This window comes from Scatophagus argus, chromosome 4, assembly GCF_020382885.2.
Source record: "Scatophagus argus isolate fScaArg1 chromosome 4, fScaArg1.pri, whole genome shotgun sequence".
Classification (NCBI taxonomy): Eukaryota; Metazoa; Chordata; class Actinopteri; family Scatophagidae; genus Scatophagus; species Scatophagus argus.
This window is the reverse complement of record NC_058496.1, coordinates 7,735,020-7,750,435: the sequence shown is the minus strand read 5'-3', so window position 1 is coordinate 7,750,435 and position 15,416 is coordinate 7,735,020. Positions and strand designations below refer to the sequence as shown.

General features: G+C 44.4%; 1 protein-coding gene across 1 annotated transcript in view; it reads right to left on the bottom strand.

The window, feature by feature from the left end:
- fam222a (family with sequence similarity 222 member A) overlaps positions 1 to 12,619 on the bottom strand; it is a 45,115-nt gene extending 32,496 nt beyond the window's left edge. The window contains exon 1 of the mRNA XM_046387343.1: positions 11,689 to 12,619. The gene's annotated coding sequence lies outside the window, so the exon portion shown is untranslated. The remainder of the gene's footprint in view (positions 1 to 11,688) is intronic.
- Positions 12,620 to 15,416: the final 2,797 nt, after the last annotated feature.

The following is a 15,416-nucleotide window of genomic DNA, read 5'->3' as shown; positions in this document are numbered from 1 at the left end:
TTTCTTTTCTCTTTTTTTTGGCTCACAAACACTCTCTGTTAAAGAGAACGAACCACAGAACAGACACGCCTCAAAAGTCTAAGCAGTGCTTTTCCACTATTTCAAGAGATGGGGGCTCAAATTCACGAGAGACAAAACACAAATGATAATTTTCTTTCCTAAGCTGAATATACGTGAGAAATAGAAAATGGCATCAGCAGCTTTGTTGGTCTAAATGCTCAGAGAAAGCAGTTTGACCTGTAAAGCAGCCCAGAGTGTTTCCCTATCTGTGATGTCCTTTGAAAGCCTGACGCAGACGGGTTGCGCTGAATAGGCCTTGATGTGAAAGGCAGAGATGTTAGATAAATGTCTTCACAGCCAAGGCCTCTGCCCTCTTCCTGATGATGCATTCTTATACTCAAATACCCACTCCCCTTTTACACACATGCACACACACACACATACAGAGAGAGAGAGAGAGAGAGAGAGAGAAAGAGAGAGAGAGAGAGAGAGAGAGAGTCACACAGAAACACAGACATCCAGTGCCAACAATTCCACTGAGGGCAGCATTTGTTTAGAGACAAGGTGACCCTGTTGCCTAGGGGCCTGTGAACAGGCACAATGAGGGCCTCTCATCCTGCACACACCCAGCCGGCTGTGTTGGGCTGATGACGGGTGGAAAGGGTGGGGTATGAGGAGCATCACAACACCCTGCTCCGACAGTTTTAAAACCCTATTCATGAAGCCCCCTGAGATAGCTCCTTTCACACCCCGCACAGACGGAGCAAAATCCCCGCTTGTAACCCAGAGTCACGCAGTCAACAGATGGAGCGGCTATTGAGTAAAGGATCGCGTCGGCATAGGCGGCACCTCATCCATCCCAGCTGGAAACAATGGGGCAGCAGGTCAAGAGTGCCGTCTCCAGGAGGTGGGGTCAGGGAGGTGGGGCGTGCTTTGACACAGCAGAGCTATGCAAGCGCTTTGAAACTGGAGGAATTGAGAGAATCCATTTTTGATGACAGGCGGAGGGGTGGAGGCTCGTGGCTGCATGTGAGGCACTCGGGCTGGTTGCTGGGGATCAGACGCAGGTGGAGGGGGGGTTGTGTGTGAATCTGGGACAGCAGTGTTTAACCTGCAAACAAGAACAAAAAGGCATCCCTGCATGCACACGTTTTGCATGTTCAGAGGAAACACAGGCTCACTGTTTCACGCACATTTCAAGGTGCGTTAAGACGTGCTCGCTTGTCTTTGTGCACAGAAAGTGGCACATAAAGCTCAGAGAACTTCACTGCTGACAAAAAGCACTGCAGTGAGGCTATACACACAGAAAGCAGAGAAAACCTTTAACACTGTAAAACGGTTGCAGTACCCCGAGGACATTTTTCTCGCAAAATACTAAAGTGGATACGCTTAAAACCGGTGTCAAATATTACACAACCAGACCACAATTTGTTCTAGCGAGCACATAACTGAAAAACAAACGCTTTAGCTCACTGCTTCTTTATTTTTCTCAGACTCTCTGTGTTCTCACAGCTGAATCATGTGAGATTACAGGTAGGTGCCAGACTAAAGCCTATATAAACAGTGGTGTTATATTGTTCTGAAGTGGTTATTAATGGGTTGGTTTGTTGTATTTTCACAGTGGACAAGCAACTGTGAGCCACTAACAATGAACAGTTATGCTCAAGCACTATAAGGGGTGTGCATGCACAGGTGTGTGATCACACAGTTGATCACAAAGGAGTCAGAGCTCCCTGTCGAGGAAAGTATGTCGGTTTCCATCGCCCAGCTGTCCTGCTATCACATGGCTCTGACCGAGTTTCATTGGCCAGAGACAGGACAAAAACATGAGGAAGGTTTACAATAATCCCATAACTTCAGTATCTTTCTAACTACTGAGACGCCAAGCACTGCTGCCACACACGTGAAAGGTTTGGTTTATGGGGCCATTTTGAATAGGAAGGCACTCATTACAAAGCAGAAGGTGTGAGAAGCATTGAAGCAATTCTCCATTAACAACCACTTGACAAGAAAGTACTGAGACTCAGAAAAGACTTTCTACCGCTTGGGAAATGTTCACATATCACACTTAATTAAACAAAAAAGCTGAGTTCATGAAATCAGAGTGCAGAAAGCCTTTTGAAAGTAAAGGCAAGACAGATTTTCTGGGTTGTAATAAACATACATTTGTTCAAGGGCAGTGTTAATTCCTTCACACTGGTGTCTCCTTCAAATACAGAGAGGCTAGGGGTTGAGCTGCTATTCTTCCTTCTGTAGGTCACATCATAATACATCAATGGTTTGCCATTTCAGAATATGCTGCTATGTTATGCAGTTTGAGGCCAGAATTGAAGGGGAATAAAAATAAAGCGCATTTCAGTTATGCTGAAAGGGATCAATAAGTGCATAGAAAAAGAAAATGGCCATAAACACAGAGGCTTTTATTCAGGGTGCCACAATGCAGATGAAAGCACAGTGTGCACCTGGAGGGCAAAGCTGAGAGCAACAGAACACAAGAGAGCCCACAGAGTTATCAGATGGGGCGGGAGAGTGCTGGCGATATTCAGACCTCAGCACCATCTATCTCCACAGCAGCTATTAGATTTCTAATATTGTTGGTTTTAAGGAGGCTCGGGTTTCCTGCCACAATGAGGCAGACTCAGCCCCAGTTGCCCCCTTTTCCCTTTCAGTGTGGTCTCACAAGGTCCTCTAGGTTTTCTGCAAACAATACTGCTGGGCTGCGGCCCTTATTTAAAAGATTAATAGGATGCTGTCTTGGCAGAGGGGCAATCAGTGAGGTTTCTGTGACAGCAGAAAAAGTGTGAAAACAAGGCAAAGAGGGGAGACCATTGTCACTGTTACCAACTGGCTGCCGCAGCTCAATTGAGATAGCTGTTGCTTTCAAGCCCAGCTGTCAATCACAGCAGCAAGCATCAATGGGGTAAATTTGAATGATAAAACGATAAGTCATGAGCAGCCGATTTCCCTGTCATCAGGACAGGGGGCTGTTTGAGTGTAACTCAGTATGGGTGGAGAGATTCTACTGCAGCCATATGGAATTTGGTTGTGCCTCCAGTTGCTGGCTTTAGCCCTCAATCATGACAGAATGTGTAATCACCAAATGTCTTCCTCTCAATCCCTGTTACAATTGGCAGCACAGTGCTGTCACTAGAGATGGGGGAACAAAATGGAGAGCTGACTAAAAGACAAGCTTTAAGTGACACTTAATTTCAGATACCCAGGCATTCTCTCAGCTCCAGTAAACAGGATCCATCAAACTTCGCCCAGAGCCTGCATGAGTCTGCAGCTGTCTGTGGGGAGAGGCACAGTATGCCTGAGAGGCCCTCGGTTACCAAGAGGACTGATGAAGAAATCAAGTCCTTGAAAAGTTCCTAAAACAACGAGAAGAGGCACTGGAATGATTGCGACAATTTAACAAGCAAATTTTCATCTCATCGGTGTCTACAGCAGTACTCCAAAGCCCACCAAAAAAAAAAGAGCATGAAGAAGCTAATGACCTCAGAGAAGACGACAGAGAGGGTAAAAATAAAAAACAACAGCAAAAAAAAATACAAAAAACCACACAAGTGAGCTGGTGAAGAAGTATGAGAAAAACACTGAACAGCTGTTTTCTCCCTACTTCCCTGTGCTCATCCTACGAGGGAGTCCCATGCGAGCTCCCTGATCCTAGTTTGTGGCTGACAGAGGGGACCGCAGTGCTGTTCATCTCCCTACTCACATGGTTCTCGGGCCCCCCTCGCCGCCCGCCTCACCGTCACTCTGCTGCCAGGAGGAAAAGATGGTGAGGAGGGGGAGCGGGGGGCTACATCAAGGAGAGACTCTCCCAGTGGGTTCTCGTCAGTTCCAGGCCATTGCACCTTGCTCGCTGGGATTTTGTTTACACACACACACACACACACACACACACACACAGACATGCAGAGGTAGATGACTATTAATGGATACGATAATGTGTTGGGGTTTTTTTTTAGCTGTACAGTCACATGTTTTGTTTTGTTGTAATACGAATCGCTTCACTAACAGATCGCTGTGACAAAAAAACAACAGCGCAATGCCTCGCAGAGCTTATTTAAGTGGCACAGGAGCAGATAACGTTCAATCAAAACCCAGTGATACGGTTGATGCGGTCAGCAGTAATGTGCAGCCAAAAGGCCTGACACACTTCCATGGCCTTTGGGGACGAGCAGAGAACGGCAGGCTGCCCTTGTGCGTTCAGTCTCTACAGATGTTGCCTTGGAGAGCGGCTGCCTGGCTGGCTGTAGTGACAGCTGGACAGCTGTTCCTATAGACGCAGCCACAGAAGCATGCCACGGAGATGGGGGGTGGGGGATACTGCTGTATGTTTAGTTTATCTGTTTGAGGTTCCCAGGACGTGCATGGCTGTCAGTTTTAGCAATGGTGCATGAGCCTGGATAAGGAAAGACGGCACTGAACAGGATACAGAGAGAAAGCACAGATGGGTAACTATCAGACACGACTGACATTATTTGAAGAAGTTCCATGAACCAAAAAAATATAAAAAAAAATCTTTTCTGTAAATTGTAATTTGTCTTTCCATAAATGAACAGCCTAATGCAACTCCAACTGGCTGCACTGGCACAAGTCGAGACATTACATTTGGTCCACGAGTGATTGATCATCATAAACAAGTAAAAGTTTCATATGAACTTCACAGAGAATTTCAAATATTTTTTTTTTACTTGTTCATAAAAAGAAGGAAGAGGGAGAAGAAAGGAGAGAGAGAGCAGAGAAGAAGAAAGAAGGGAGGAAAAAAATCTATTTTCAAAAAGCAGAGAGGATAATTGGCCGAGCATTAAAATGACTCTGGACTTTGTGCCAAAATCAGAGTCTGCTGGTGATGAAAGGCAGTTTAAATTGGGGTCGTGTTCAGATATTATACCTTCATCCTGCCACTTAAAAACACAGTTACCTAAAATTATAGAGACCTGCTTGAGAACAGTGCAGATTAAAGGCAGCATGGAGATGAACGTCCTAAAAAGTAAGACTTGGAAAAAAAGCAGTGAAAAAGAATTGAAATGTTGGAAAACACTCAGTAGTATTAAATGTCACCTGCTGAATAAACACACTGCAAATCATGTGTTAAACAGCTTGGATTGACGCCAGTCACTTCTGCCAAAACTCTCATTTTTCCCAAGCAGGCAGGGCCATTCATTATGCCACAAAAGGTCAGCAATTTGTTCAACTCAATAAAAATGTTAATAAAACTAAGAGCTCGCAAGAAGAAGCACTCATATCCTCTGGGCCCCCATTAAAAAACATGTGAATATGTGAAAGTGTGTACGGATGCATCTATTTGAACGTTGCCACTGCAGCATTACGTAGGTCAGACGTTGTACAGCAGCGGCAGCTTCCCGGCAGGAAATATTACTTTGGCCTAATCGTAATCCCGGTCAAACTCCACCAGCAGCTCAGCACAAAACAGACATAAACACATGCCGACATACACACACGTGTACAACTCTGCAACCTACAATAACCAGGAGATGATAAGCGACCCCACCCTCCCAACACACACACCAAAATCTCCTATTCCCCGCTCATGTCTTCAACCTGCTCTGCTAAATGAATGAAAAGACCCATTAGGCAGATTTCAGATGCCAGCACTGGGCTTATAATTATATATGAAATCTTTTAGAGGAAAAAGTGATTACTCTGGATGCAAGTCTGGAAGTGGATGGGGGTGGGTTATTGCTAAGCAACCAGTCATTATCCTTCAGAGTGGAGCGAGGTGACCGGCCATCCGTCTAACTCCGGTGGCTTGCCTGGCTCCTGTGCGAAGCCCCCACCACCGCCACCACCCCTCCTTTTCCTCTGCCACTCTCTCTCTCCCTCTTCCTCGCTCTCTCTCTCTCTCTCTCACTCTCGCTCTCTGCCGTCTCCCCGTCCGAATACAAACAGAGATAAAGAACGCTGCAATCGCTCTTGACACACAAATAGGTTAACACAATAAAGCCGGCTTTGCCTGGCTCACTCGAGGGAGGAAAGCAATTCCAGCAGCAGGCAGGAGGTAATAAAACAGGGCTAGGAGTGTGTGTGTGTGTGTGTGTGTGTGTGTGTGTCCATACATGTCCTCATGTCAATGTTCCTATGTTTTTGTATGTGAGTGAAAGCAGGCACACAGAAGCTCTTCGGCCTGAGGGTCTAATATCCCGCAGATTTTCAACCCTTCCTTGACACAAATAATCCCACTGAAGAAAATGACGGAAATTCCAGGCTATTCCTCCTTATGCATTAAGGAAATTGTGGGTTTATATTAACAATATAGCTGACCTGCACCAGCCCTATACAAACACATAATCGTTTTCCTATGGGTCACATGGCAGCTCTCTTGTAAATGGCCTTGGTTAAAATTCAACAAGTAGACTGAACGAGTTTTATCTGTGCAAGCCTCATCTTACTCTCCTCGATGCGTCTGCCAGGCCTGGCAATAAGAGATAAAAATCTCCAGAGTTTTATTAAATCGTGTTGCATTCACGCTGAACTCGCTGAAAATGGTGAGGTGGGTTTAGCAATTACAATCCGTACCAGACAACATTGTTTTCTCCAGTCAGTGGAAATTTCATTACCTTACAGTCACCACCTTAGAAATGGGTAATAGCCTCTTTTTGTTACAGACACAAGCCGTCTGTGGGAGGTGTGACACCCCATAAGTGTTATCCATTTGCAACAATACGCGTCTAGCCGGTAACAGTACGGATGCTGGTCAGCATAATGTTTGTCGTTTTTCAGTGATATGGAGGAAGCAAACAGAGGAAATAGCGGTCAATAGCTAATTCCTGGATTGGGTGTAGTGTAATCAAATGCATTGAACCTTAATACATCCATACAGCTGACGTATCTCTCCTCAGGCTATTATAGACAAATGACGTAGGTCACATTTCTCGCATGTCAATAAACAGAGACAGGGGAAGCATGTTTTCCCATGAAATGGCTGAACTATGAAAAACCCCAATTAAAGCTTCTGGAAAAGTTTCACACGTTTTAGGTCATACAGGTTATCCATCTGTAAGTGTCAATCAATTCTCCTGCTTTTCACCCGCTGTTCCTTCGACCAGGTAATCAAACAGCAGAGATGTAATGTGGTGGCCATTGTCAACAGGGAATAAATTACCAAAGCATGAAGAGAAAACACCTTATCTGTCTGATATATTTCCTGCTTCTGCAGAAAGCTACAAAGCCCGAGGGAGAGCAGTCAACCAAAATGCAGGGAGATGGAGATTAGGATGATGTGCAGTTCCTTGTTCCATTAAAGTTTGATCTTCCTCAATAGCCGAGGAGAATCAGATATCTTCCATTCAAGATTAAAGTACGCCAGCATAGAGGGAGAGATTAATCAGAGGCCTGCATGAGATAAAAAACAGCCTTGCTTCTGGCATGGAAAACAGTGGCAATAAAGAGTTCAGCTGATAATGTGAAACATGGCGAGGCACAATAGCAAATCAAACAGCATGTATGGGCTTCCCAAACAAATCAAAGCGCCGACTAGACTGCGATACAGTGGCTGAAGAAGTACAGCAGGGGCTGATCTGATAGTAACCAAGGCCTTCATTTTATTACTGGTTGAGGTTGAGGAGGGCACACTGAGGATTTTCCCATGTTGCTCACTGTCGCCAGGCTCTCATTCCCTCTCCTCCTCCTCCTCTTCTCCTTGAGATCAATGGCGCTGGGGTGATTTCACAGCAGCCTGCACTGTCACCCAGAACAAATCAATGTGACCATGAGGAAGGCAAGAGCGGCATTGTTTTTAAGGAGAGCAAATTCGCTGTTGGAGAGCTTGTCAGATTTGCTTTATTCTCTTTCTTCCCTCAAGAACACTTTGGAAGGAGCATGCCTCCCCTCACTTCTCCCTCGCTGGGTTATGGAGCAAACTATAAACTGCACAGCACTCAGCTCCTCTATACAAGTGTACTCATTAACCACCTATAAACTGCACAGTTCCTGTTGACTATATTTTTACATGCCCAAAAGCATTTCCAAACAAAAAAATGGACTAACCGTCCTAACCTTTCCAAATTAAAAGGCTATACATTAACCCCGAGGGCCCGGCGAGACGTGACTTCCATTCAGTCTGACAGGAGGTGAGAGGGGAAAGAGAGGGAGGAGGTCGGAGGATCATCGCTGTCCGTCATGTGCTAAGTGACTGCAGATAACCCTGATGAAGAGCTGCCAACGTCTGCCCTCGCAGCAGGTCAGATCACAGGAGCAGAGCAGTGGTCAGGTAGAACCTTTCACTACAGCCAAAATAACAGGAAATCATCTGCGGAGCAACAAGCAGAGCACCACACAGCGTCTCACTAACATCTACCACTCATCAGAATCACTGCAGGGGTGCATGTATGTAATCACATGCCTCAAGTCTATTTTTGAGTAGCTACTCCACATCAAACAAAAACATGCTTGAATTGAAATGCTTAAGTTCCTGTGGATGAAAACAAGATGCCTGGGCTAAAAGTAAAGCTGTGGACGATTACTGAGACATTTTAGTCGATCTACTGAAGATCTTTACATTCATTTGCACGATATGAATTTTATTTATTTACACCATTTAATTGAAATCTCACGGAGCAAATGCACCATTACACAAGTTTTTATGAATAAGATGTAATGCGCCACGTTATTACTCACTGGGACAAGGTCAGTGACATGGGGGAAGCTGGTTTACAGATGTATCATATATACAAAGCAGATGATTTGAAAACGGAGAACCAGCTGTTTGCCAGGAGGGACCCTGAGCCATGTGAAAGAGTCTGCATGGATTACGTGACCCCGACACTGTGGAAACATCAAGAAGCCGGGGACAAAATGAGAGCTGCTCGTCTGACTTTGTCAGCACAGCTAATAAGACTGAGGGTCAATCATCCAACAATATAGTCTGCAGTTTGATGTACTGTGGCAACAATGTCAGGCAGGGAGGACACCTCACCTGCAAACACTAACGCCACAAACGGAGCCATCCCTGCTAATAATGTCAAATCCCATCAATACCATCATCTGCATGGAAAAATGAACCTCGCTTTCACCTCTATTTATTCACACTGTCTGGCTGAAGGGCGTGTTTGTTTCTCCACAATCATTTGAGCGAAAAGAGTTTGTTTTATGTTGCTTTTTTCAGGCTCTTGTCTCCACATCCTGAGCACTGATGTGGTGCTGCTAGGATCACAGAGTTTGTATTAAATTGTGTAATGTTGTAAAGTACAAGAAAGGGCATGTCTCTTTTGTTTGCTTCCACATGAAAGGTGTTAAAACAAAGACCGTTACAGACTTTTCCTGAAATGCAACACTTTGATCGGGTAGCTAATGAGCTGCTGTTGACATGCTTTGAGACAAAACGTTCATGTTCCTTTAAGTGTCCGATTTCCACGTAAAAAGCTTTGTGCTTTTCTGGGATATCAGCTAATCCCAGAATGGATGTCCTTTCTTTTCTCTGACAGGAGGAGAAAATGTTGTTTGTGATTATTTGCATCCACAGTATATATTTTTTAATAAATGGAGTGAACAGTAATTCTGTTTTTAAAATATTTCATTTGTGAGAATAAAAAATAAGCGCGATGGTTCACACAAGAATGGACATGCTTAGCTTAAACACTTCAAGGATGGGATCTTACTAACACACACACACACTGTATCTACTATTTTAGTCATCTTAAGTGCCAAAATGAGTTTTGCTGCCTGTGGGTAGGTGTTGAGACAATCAAACCATGCAGGGATTAAAAAAGATTAATACACAGTGCAGGAAATTAAACTTCAGCGACTTTAACGATATTCATGGGTGGAGCTTATTCACTTCAGGCAGCCACTTTAATAAGCAAGAAATACAGAAAGGATCCCAATGCTATCAATCAACCAAACTGATATGCAATCGGAGTTGAAAATTGATAAAAATGCTCGGCTTCTTGGATGCCAAAATGTGTCCTCCACTTTCCGTCTGTTGCCAGCATAAATGAGCAAAGTAAATCAGATATTACTTTAGTAAATTTAGGCTTTTGTAATTTCACCTAAAAGTAAAGTGGGATAGAATGCATTGCTGGTGTGACCAGCGTTTATGCACTACAAGTTTCAAACCTACAAAGCACTGAGATTTTCAGCATGTTTGTGGACTTTTGCCTTTGTTAGCCAGTAGAGAGCAACAGGAAACTTTGTGGAGGATAAATTGTGAGTTAGGTCTTGCAGCAGGACACTTCAAGGTCTAATATTTCAGAAAACACAGATCAAACACCAAGCCGGAAAATAAAGAGGCAAAACAAGAGCTACAAACTCCAAAAGGTAATTCAGTGACCTAGATATTAAAGCTTTTCTGCCATTTCTTTCTTCCCCTGCCTTGTCCAACCATCATGTTGAGTTAAGGCAAGCATTATGCTGGGAAGACTATTTGTTTAGGTGAGGAGCAGCCGCAGAGCTAATATGAGCACAATTTGCTCAGCAGGTCACAGGCGCAGAGTGGAGGAAGTAAATGAGGCAGTTCTGCCCCCTCGGGGTGCAGCCCCTGCCTCATACATCACTGGATGTTTTATTCAATACAGCCAGGAAGGCTCTATGGCAGGTGCCCCGACTGTGGGGGCGCCTGCCCTGCTGTAGGGGCCCATATTACATTCAGCGAGCTGCCTGTCTGCAGGGCTGCTGGGGAGAGAATGACTGGAGCCAGTGAGGAAGATAAATTTTGAGGATGCTTGTAGTCTAATGATAAAACATACTGTGTGCATCTTTTTCGCTGCACAGTCAGCATAATGCGCAGGCTCATTTATGTGCAGTGTGAGCGATGAAGTTAAATATTGCAAAGCAGCCTCAGCAAAGCCCCCCCCAAGGCTCAAAGTTCACATGAGTTGAAACAGCCTAAACTTTATCGACCAACATTCATATTCAAACAAAACGTGGACTTCGGTAGCATTCAATAATCACACTTTTCTTTTTTTTTTCCTGTTTTTTGCATTCAGGACCTGGGCTGCAGAGGACAAATTTGCTGAAGAATTCACAGGACAGTGACAAATTGCCTCCAGCACTCAATGCAGCACAGAGCATCATCCATGTCGCCGAGCACAAAGTGAAAAGTTTTACAGTATTACGCACACATCTCCTTGAATTTTATGAGTTCCTTGATAAAAGCCTGTCACAATATGTAGGCGCACTATAAAAAGAGATTGCATATCATTAACACTCCGGGGTGAAAAAATCACTAATTGCAGCAGACACTACAGCCGCCCTCCCCACACGCAGTGTCGCACGGGGGCGTACAGATGAAAAATTCGCACCTTTTGCTCCGAACCGCAACTCCTCCAGTGTCACATATTCCTGCCTGCGGTGCCTGCGGTGCAATACCCTCGACAATACACTTAATTGCTACCCATACTTGAAAAGACCAATACTACACATCAAAGCAGTTCCTAAAGCCATTCGGGAGCGGCTCTCTAACAAGTCGATTTTTACAACACTTCCTTTATTGTGGGTCACGCATGAAAACAAAGGGTTTAAATCTGAGACATCGTTATGTGAGCAGCGAAAAGGGAGCATTTACAAACATTCGTTATTTTCTGCTGTTCCTCTGTTTACCATCCCAAAAGGATTCATCGAGGCTTTGAGAGAAACTACGTTAATGGTTATGAAGAATGACCCAGACCATTCTGAATGCGAAAGAGAAAGGAGAAAGAGAAATTCACCATAAAATATATTTACCATAAATTGCTCCGTAGTGCAGACTAGAACTCCATGCAGATTGTAGCATTCAATGAGAAATCTGCCTCACACTTCTGGGGTCCAAATTAAAAAGGATTCATTCTGTTCTCCAAAATCCAGCAGCAGCTTTGTCGATGTCAAACGTTGATTAAGTTTATCCTCCTCTTTCGATGGTATGCAAATATACCGGTGACCCTGCGAATTAGATTCCACACTACAGCCTCTAGCATGCAAAGTTAATAAGGTTTGCCTTTTTTCTCGACTCGGCTGCCAATTTCTGTCGAGGGCAAAAGCGCAGGTCGGCAATTTCAGAAGCGTTCTCGGAAGGATTGCGCACCAAGTGCGCTTCGGATTTTTAACGCTTAGCCTCCGGAACAAAGTAAAGGCTCCGAGTCGGTCTTCTTCTCGCTTGTAGATACCCCAAAATAACAGGACTATGAATCGAAAGACTGGATACTTGAAGAGCTACGCAGTATTCCAAAATCCACCGCTGTTACGCATGGGTTTAAAGAGGTCCGCCTGCTCACTATAGACGACCTTAGGTGAAATATATCATGCAGATGTTAGTAATATTATCTAGGCAATATTGTGTGAAGGTACCCTGAAAGAAATCAAGGCTGGGCCAGAGCAGCTGTCTGAAATATCCTAAACTGATGCGATGCACAAAAAAATCCCGGTGATCAGACTGTGCTCCGTCCGTCACTTTCTCCGTGGTGTCGGCAGGCTCTCTGAGATGTCTTTGCCTCCGATTCAGACTCAGAGTTCCAGCTGAGGCTGTGGAGTAACCTCGACAGCAATGCTCCGAGATGATCTCTTTGGTGTATTAACCAAATAAGAAATGATTACGACTGGATAAAGAGCTAGCTGCTTCAGGCAGCTCCGGGATACGGTCCTGCCCTTGTGCCGAGCTGCCGAGACTGACAATAACCCGGAACGCTGCAGACTGTCAGGCTGCACAGACCGCCCACCGACCAATCACTGTACTGAGGGAATAGAAACATTCCCACGGGTTGGCCAATCATCGGTAATTGAGGACTGTTACCATAGAGATGCTCGGCGTCTAAGCGTCTGAAACCACGTTGTTTATTCGCGGAAAAAGAAAAAAAAAGGCTCTAATATAAATTACTGTGGCAGAATGCGGAGTGAGATCTTTAATCACTCTTTTATTCCTATCAGAGGTCTAGTTAGACTTTAAAGGCTCTGTCCCTTAATGGGAAGACCTGGGCTCAAACCTGCAGGCAGACGTGCCCTTGAGCAAGACGCTGAATGAGTTCAAGCTGCAGGAATGCTGCTCTGTGGCTGGTCTACAGGGAAACATAAAGTGTTATTATGCAACCAGAACACAATTAACCGTGATTAGCATGCGAAATCAATCTACTGTTTATGAATTGGTGACTGTAAAATGCCATTTAACTTAATTGGTTTGAAACTCCTACAGGACAAATATTCCATACAGATAACACGCCTTGCAATAATCAGATATGATATCAAAAGTTTGGTTGCTTTCATCATCCGGGCACATAATGTCGCTGAACGCTCATCATTTCTTGCAACAGCTCTTGCATAGTGACCCTGTATGGTAAATCCAACTGCCTCAAAATAGCACCTAAATATATTCCAGCAAGACAATCTTTTAAAAAGTGTGACATACGTGACTGTCTACTTAAAATTCCTTCACTGACTCCTCCAGCTTATATGAGTCACGAGAAACCTTGCAAAACACCTATTTTTTGCAAAATGTCATTACAACAGTGGGGAAGTGGAGGGTTTACTTTGACAGAGGTCCTAAGTATTCTTCTTCTCCCTCTTCTTGCCAACTGTGTCCAGCGCACACAGACCCCGGGACACACAAAGGCAGTACAAGCAATCACACATCATGGACTCTCATAATAAGCTGACGCTGGGAAGTGGGTGATGCAGCACTCAGCTTATGCCAGTGCTGATAAGAGCCTGAAAGTATTACCTCGGTCTGGCAGCCCGCTCCAAGAAATCCATCCTGAGCCAGGTCATCAATTCTGCCCTATCTGATTGCTCACCAATCCCTGGCAGCTCCATGTCGCTGTCCTGGCTGTTGCCTTTGAAATTCTCTCTATGACTTGCACTTTCATGCTAGTTCTTTCTCAGAGAAATAGCAGCATACTGTATGTACATATGTAGTCTTTTGTATGGTCTAACACCTACATGACAAAAAAAAAAATAAAATAAAACAGTGAAAAGTGTGCCTGGGAAGGAAAAATTTCCTAAGCATTTGAGCGACTTAGGCAATCCCTTAAATGTATTCGCTGCAATCACATCTCCCCCTCATTACTGCAGTGCCCTATAGAGCATACATTAAAACCCGTGGAGCTCAATCATATCACCTACACAGTGTGGCTGCACAGTCAATCAAACAGATGAACAATTAATTGAAAAATATTCAACCAGGGCCGTGTTGTGCTCCAGTGAGGCAGGCAGGCAGGCAAATAAGCCATTTGATTAGCTGATAAGCAGATGACTCAACAAACATTCAAGGCATGTTTACTGTGGTTTGATTAGAGTGCGCCCAATACGCAGAAGATTGGACACAAATACGTTGTGAAAACACTCAGCTGTTCCAATCCCCAAGGCAGCATGAGGGCACATAAAAACAATGAATTATTTATGGAGGAGACTAGTGAAATATCACAGTGGATAATTTTCTGTGGGCTATATTAAATGCAGTTTTCAGAATAATATGTCTGAGTCTGTGCATTTCCAAGAGAATCATTCCCAGTGACAGGATCTAGAGCCTGGAGATTGGATATGAAATCACATTAGATAATTCCCTGCCAAAAAAAAAAGAAAGAAGAAAAAACAAAAACCCTGAGCGTTTTACTAAAACACCAAAGCAAGGGTGATTCACATGCTAATTGAGCCTCCTTCTTTCTTAGTAAATATGATCAAAGGGTATTTGCTTTGTCTCTGTTTTAGGTATTAGCTTTGGTTCAAAATGAAAGACCTCACTATCAAGGAACGCCTGCCTCATCTGAAAGACGACTCACAATACCAATAAATCTAGGTTCAGCTTCAGTAAAAACCACCGCAGTTTCTGTTCGAATGGGGAATCTCATAAATAAAGCTCTTGTACGCCCCATCCCGAGCTAACATTAGTGTCTGTCTCTGAGCTGAAAGCCTTACGCCGTTACAATTTGTTCCTGAAAGTGAACTCAGTTTAATTGAGCAAAGTTCAAGTCTCCACAAACAGCAAAGTAACAGAAAAAAAAATCGATGGCAGCAGAGGCATGGAAAAAAGAGATAGCATTGATTTATCTGCCATTGATTCGTGGGGATCGCTGCATTGTGCCCTCCGGGTTGAAATGCACGCTGTCTGCCAACTGATGGGGATGAATCTGAAAAGGTGTCAAGTGGTTAGAGGACACAGAGGTGGAGGATGAGATCGGGGGCAGCCAGAGGTGGCAGGGGGGACGAAGAGTAGACTGGAGAGGGAGCAAGGGCACAAAATATCAAACAGAAGAAGGCGGTAAACGAAAGCCTTGATAAGAGAGGATAATGTTGCATGGATGACACCACCACCGTGTGGGACTGAGTCTCCACAGTCTTGTGTTAAATGTCTTCGACAGGAGCAAGAGGAGATCAAGATGAAAGCCGAGCTGAGCGGAAGAGCAAAGGGCCCAAAGCCGAAACCATCACCAGTTAAAAACCGAGACTTCCCTGTCCTGTTGACAGCATCAACATCTTAAATGAATATA